Source organism: Atractosteus spatula, unplaced genomic scaffold (assembly GCF_055471065.1).
Source record: "Atractosteus spatula isolate fAtrSpa1 unplaced genomic scaffold, fAtrSpa1.hap1 Scaffold_74, whole genome shotgun sequence".
NCBI classification, from domain to species: domain Eukaryota; kingdom Metazoa; phylum Chordata; class Actinopteri; order Semionotiformes; family Lepisosteidae; genus Atractosteus; species Atractosteus spatula.
The window spans coordinates 95,365-101,588 of record NW_028296906.1 but is presented as its reverse complement, the minus strand read 5'-3'; the positions used below and the strand labels follow the sequence as shown (position 1 = coordinate 101,588).

The 6,224-nt window shown below is 39.4% G+C and overlaps 1 non-coding gene across 1 annotated transcript; it reads left to right on the top strand.

Moving 5' to 3' along the window:
* Positions 1–5,223: 5,223 nt before the first annotated feature.
* Positions 5,224–5,294, top strand: trnag-gcc (transfer RNA glycine (anticodon GCC)). Its single transcript has one exon. It is a non-coding gene; the product is annotated as a tRNA-Gly (tRNA).
* The last annotated feature ends 930 nt before the right edge of the window (positions 5,295–6,224 follow it).

Here is a 6,224-nt window from a genome sequence, read left to right as displayed (position 1 = left end):
AGAAATATAAATCTTGACGGGTAGAAAGCTATGCTGAAAGTTTATTAAGATACTTAGAAGACAAAGATACTGTATCAATTTATGTTGCATTAGCCTGATTATGATTAAAAAACACATATAATTAAACACGCGTTTGCGATTTAAATCAGAACACGATTTAAATCAATATAAATGTTTATATTGTAACGCATACTGTCCAGCCTCCATTTCTCTATAAAAATTTACTCTGTTGCACACACACACACAATAGAAGCAGGAGCCACTGTCAGAAGGGAAGATATGTTCAAAATATCGCAAATATCGATCATGTTGCGATATTTTGAAATATAAAAGTCAATTGATTGTCCATAATATCGCTATTCTATTTTTTCGAAGAAATGTTTGTTAAAAGAAGAGTCTAGCACCAGCTGGATTCGAACACACAACCTGCCCGCTGGTAGTCACGCACCTAGACCAGTCGGCTACAAGACAGCACGCATGAACAGGTAGGCGAAACAGCCCTACACAGCCCTGTCGCAGCATACGAATACCGTTATTAAATTCTTTAGATACGCGATTCCATATTATATTAGCAGAAAAGCTTAAAACTACCACTTTTTCACACGCTATTTCACATGCTAGTTAAATACTTCGATGCTTAAAATCGTTAGGGAGAAATGGAATACTGGTGTGTATTTTTTTCTTTAAAGTACCAAGACCAGCTATATACTGTATGTTTATGTTCCAAAATTAATATCATTTATGGCCTTCACACGCGTTACAGTATGCTCCTATTCTTTTTATGCTCAGCTACTAAGATTTCCCTTCAGTGGTAAAATTCAATATCTACAACGGGCACAGCAAAGACGTTTACTGTACTGTAAGTCTTTCTACGACAGACCAACGGACCACGAGTGCCCCTGTTGGTCAACCAATCACGTACTGCGGTGCCACGCGTCATCTTGCGTCACACTGAGCGACGCCACCTGCGGTACGTGTCTGTAACGCGCACTTTGAATGGCTGCATCTGTATAAGGAGGATAAGGATTTTGAAGTTGACTCGAAATCTGATAGGTAACCAGTGCAAGGACTTGAAAACAGGTGTAATGCATCCCTGATAGGATTCTTGCTGTCATATTCTGAACATATTGAAGATTGCTCAGTGTGGATTTAATTTCCCCAGTGAACAGGATGTGCATTTATTAATTCTAGAAAAAAAGCCTTTCTTGATTTCTCTAGTTCCCTTTAAAATAAACTATTATTCCGCAATGCAGAGTATTACATGGCCAGTATTTACACATGATATTTGTGATTTAAAGAAATTAACACAAGCAGCTTTTGGAGATTTTAAGTGTTGGCTGAGTTATTGCAGGATAAAAGACTAGAGATGTTGGCAAGAAGAAGATAATTTGGGGAAAGCTGAGGAATACACTTATAACAAGAACACTTCCTAATGGGGTTAGGCATACTTTTGATGAAGATGATGAAGTTAACAGACTATATGTTTACATAGATACTGAAATAAGGATTGTATTTTAGATTATGTGTAGTTGCTGGCATTGAACTGTGTGTTGGATGCACATGAATTGAAGGAATGGGCAAACATAGCTGATGCGGATCCACAGAGCCAGCATATTAAGATGTTTATAATTAGAGGCAATTTGTTTAAATAACTAGGTATGGATACTGATGTGCAAGAGAGGTGGAAAGGCTGTTTCCTTAAGCCAGCACTATAAAATATTTTATTCACAGTGAGATGCTGCCATTTCATCGTGGGTTTTTAACACTGTGTATAGTTCCATCCACACAGTGCCTTTACTTCCATCCATTTCTAATCTCTTTATCCAGTACAGAGGATTTGGAGCCTATCCCAGTAAGCAACGGACACAAGGCAGAATACACCCTGGACATAGCGCCAGTCCATCACAGGACAGACAGACACAAACACACACACACCAGGGCCAGTTTTCCCATAAACCAATTAACTTACCAGTATGTTTCGGAGTGCGAGAGGGAGTCATATCACACATATGGAGAAAAACCATGTAACCCAGAGAGAACATGTAAACCCCACACACACAGGATGGCAGAAATTGAACCTAAGACCCCAGTGCTGCAAGATAGCAATGCTAACCACTTCGCCACCATTATAAATGGATGGGTATCTTAGTTATCTTTCTGGTTCACAGGTTTGCATGCATAATTTAATTTTGAAAGCCACTGAGACATCAGGTACTACTGTTGTATTTATGAAAAAGAAACAAAACAAAAAACATACTAACAACTGTGCCATCCTACTCCTTAGTTAATACATTTTATTATTCATAAACAGTTAACATTGTTAGCAAAATATTTTGAATTATATTTAACCCTATTTTTTCTTTAGTTTTGTATTTAACTTATTATATGATAGTCAGACTTAATGTATATTTGAACAATGAAAATATATTTTTACAAGATGCGGGGGAAAGTGCAACAGCTTATTACAGTGCTAAATTTAATATTATTGATTGCTAATAGTTTATGCTAACACCTAACTTTCTTAATTAGATGTATTTAAAACAGTGAACTAAGTGTAACATACTATTCAGAAATACAATCGAAAATAGTTTTGTGGTGTTTGTATGGATGAAACGTTTCTAAAATGTATAACGTAACAAAATTAAAGACGATTAAAATCTGTAATCTTTCCACTTGTAATGTCATTAGACAGAACAACACGTTTCTGGTTTGTTTTAATTAGTATTAGTTAGTAGTTAGTAGTTTTAATTTAATTAGTATTGCAATTCGCACTGATTCCCTTGCGAAGATATGGACTTAAGAATATTCGTGCCTGGTCAAAAAATGGCATTAAGCACTTAAAATTAATATGGTTAATAATAGTAAACTGTAACATGCTGTAACAAGATCGGTTAAACTGCGAAGAAAATGCTTTCAGAGAAAATGTTTCAGGTGTGAAGAACATAGATCTCCAATGCAATTTCAACCAAACCTGTTCCCACACACCCTGCCCCCACTACCATTAGAATATACACAAAGCACTGAAATCTTTCGAGCTAATGATCAGGTGACCCGAGAGAGAGCGAGAGAAACACCAAGGGGTGCGGAACCAGGGAACTATTTACATGGAAAACGGGCGATCTCCCCAGACTGTCCGCCCGTTTCACTGTTACCTGGATACCTCTTTATTTAGAACTCACTAACACTGATTTTTAGTTTCGAAGGATTCAAGTAGGGTTTTAGATGAAAGGCAGCGACCTTAATCAAGCCCAAATCATAATTGAACCCATTCAGAGCCTACATTACATTTTAGCGTTTCATTCTGAGCAGAAGACCCTCACACCTGAAGAAGGCTTGCGTTTTCTCTCTTCTCTTTTAAGCATGTGTACAATGTGTAATACAATTACAATGTGTAATTACAATGCGAATCGTATGAGGGTGGGGGGGAGGTGTCTTTCGCTGGAAATCTCGCCTGCTTCTACTTTACGAGCACAACCCCCTCTCTGCCGGAGTGCTGGCTGTGACGAATTAAACCGGTTTCACAGGTTTCAATCACAGACCATGTGACATGGGAGTCAGGAAACTAACACACAGCGCCACCGGATTTGATAACACTATAAAAACGCTATAAAATAATGTGACTAGGCACAGAACAAGTTTACAGCACAGTACAATAATAAATGCTGACCATGACTTTAGAAGCATAAATTGCCTTACACTCAATTTAAACACAAGCTGTCTTTAGCCCTCTAAGCTGGTTCATACAGAAATGTAGAGATCCAGGCTCAGAACACACAGCTTCATTAGCGAATACATATGCAGGACAACTAGAGAAGACGTTTTACAGAGGATGGATTTTTAGAAACATCCCATCAGTGACATCACTGAAGTCAACTCCTAGGCACTGTAACTGTCGTGTGGATAGTTTCACAAGAATCAGACAAAGGTTTAAGCATCGCTTGTTCTAGATAAAACTGCAAAAAAAACAACAACAACCCATAATGTACTTCTTTGCGGCTCTGTTTGCCCAAATCATATATTCACAACGTGAAATCTAGAAAATAATATTACGTAACCAAAATCCGCAATATGGAAACAGAACCTGTGTAATTGTTGATAGATGATGTACTCGTAACATTTTTTCAAGACGAACTACAACATTTAAAAAATGACTTGTATGTACTTGATATCTCTAATCAATCCACGGGTCCCGGCACAAAACGAAACTAAAACGCATACCGTTTCGCGCTTCTTATTAGTTGCTCAAAAGTAATTTGACCGTATGAAATGCATAATATAAACCTAGAAACATATACGTGAGCAGTACTTAAGCACTGTAGTATCGGTGTTAAGACATACCTCTCAAATACTGTAAATCAAGTTAAAAATATCTCAAGACCGATTCTGGTCATAATGAAACCATGTTTCGTGTATGTTTTCTTTAATGTACCGAGACCAGCCATATACTGTATGTTTATGTTCCAAAATTAATATCGTTTATGGCTTCACACGCGTTGCAGTATGCTCCTATTCTTTTTATGCTCAGCTACTAAGATTTCCCTTCAGTGGTAAAATCAGATATGAATATTCAATACTTAAACGGGCACAGTTAAGACATTAAATATACATATACATACTGTATACAGTACAGTTTTCATACGGTAATATGTTTATGTTCCTAAATCAATCTCTTTTATGAGCATGTGAAAGGCATGGTGAATCGATTCTCAAAAATTACTGTACTTTGCATGATTGGAAACAAATGCGTGATTGCGAAATGCTGTGGTGTTACTTTTACAAAGACGGTCAATGAAAAAAAGAATGTTGACCAGGGCAATACTTTGAGTTTACACTTACAGCTTGTCCAAGGTCATTCATTATTAATACTATTAGTAATATCTTCGTTAAAGACTTTGATGGCCACAGCTCAAACATGAGAGGTTGAGCTTTATTAGCTCCACCTTGCGGAAATTCCGGATACTATTATTTTGCTTGTCGTATTATAGGAGAATTTACGGTAACTCGCGGTATTTACCGGTAGCTTGCGGTAGACTGCGTACAGCGTACCGCAAAATAATGCGGTATCGCCCGCGCATTTTGAATGGCTGCATCTGTAGGCTGCCAAAAGTCTCCGAAACCAAATTTTGATAGCAGAAAATTCTCACTCGTCCAGAAGTTTCCTTGGGACCCAACATCCAGCACAGAGTGGTAAAAAAGCGTCTTTTTTGTAGACCCTTGCAGCGTGCATTGGTGGTTCAGTGGTAGAATTCTCGCCTGCCACGCGGGAGGCCCGGGTTCGATTCCTGGCCAATGCAGTGGCTTTTGCAGCGAGCGGCTCCATCACTTGCATCCCCTTTCAACTCGCAACTGAAAACCCACTGAAGCTTAGAAGCTGTGAGCCAGGTCAGTACCCGGATGAGGATGACCTACAGGGAAAAGCAAAGCTTACAGCTGGAAGCGGTGTTAATGGAGCCAGCGGTGGGACGCTCACCCTGAGGTCTGTGCGGGTCCCAATGCCCCAGTATAGTGACGGAGACGCTGTGTGGTAAAAAGGCGCTGTCTTTTGGATGAGATGTAAAACCGAGGTCATAGCTCTCTGTGGTCATTAAAAGTGACCACCAAAACCTTTGACAAAAGCTCTTGGTAATTGATGGTCTTCAATAATGCTTCTCCTTTAGGTACATTTGAAATCAGCTGAAAAATGCTGTGAAATGGGGGGGGGCACTTCAGGCCAGTGTAGGATTTGAATTTGAATTTTTGAAGAACCATTAAACAGCACGAGAAAGCCCGTACACTGAATTGCAGGGCTTTCTATTCAAAGAAGGACAAAAGAAACTTCCCTGAATTCCATTTTTTGCAGCACAGAGAGGACAGTAGAAACAAGGCCTGTTAGCTCAGTTGGTTTGAGCGTGGTGCAAGTAACGCCAAAGTCGCTGGTTCGATCCCTGTTCGGGCCAGGCAGTCTCCTCCTCTCTTGCCAAAACCTGTTGCTTTCTTGCTGTGGTGAGATTGGTGGTAATGCAAAGACGCCACATACTACCGACAGACGAGAGTGTTGCGGGAGAAGAGAGAAGTGATGGAAGATTGAAGAGTGTCCTAGGTGGAGCCAAGATGAAGTGTCACAATTGCCTAGGGGAGGATTTCAAATGTTTAAGATGGTAAAAATAACCGGAAGTGATCCCCCAGTCCGGCGCAGTCTGACGTACTTCTGTCATATAAAGTAAAACTAGATGTCGAACTGGAGC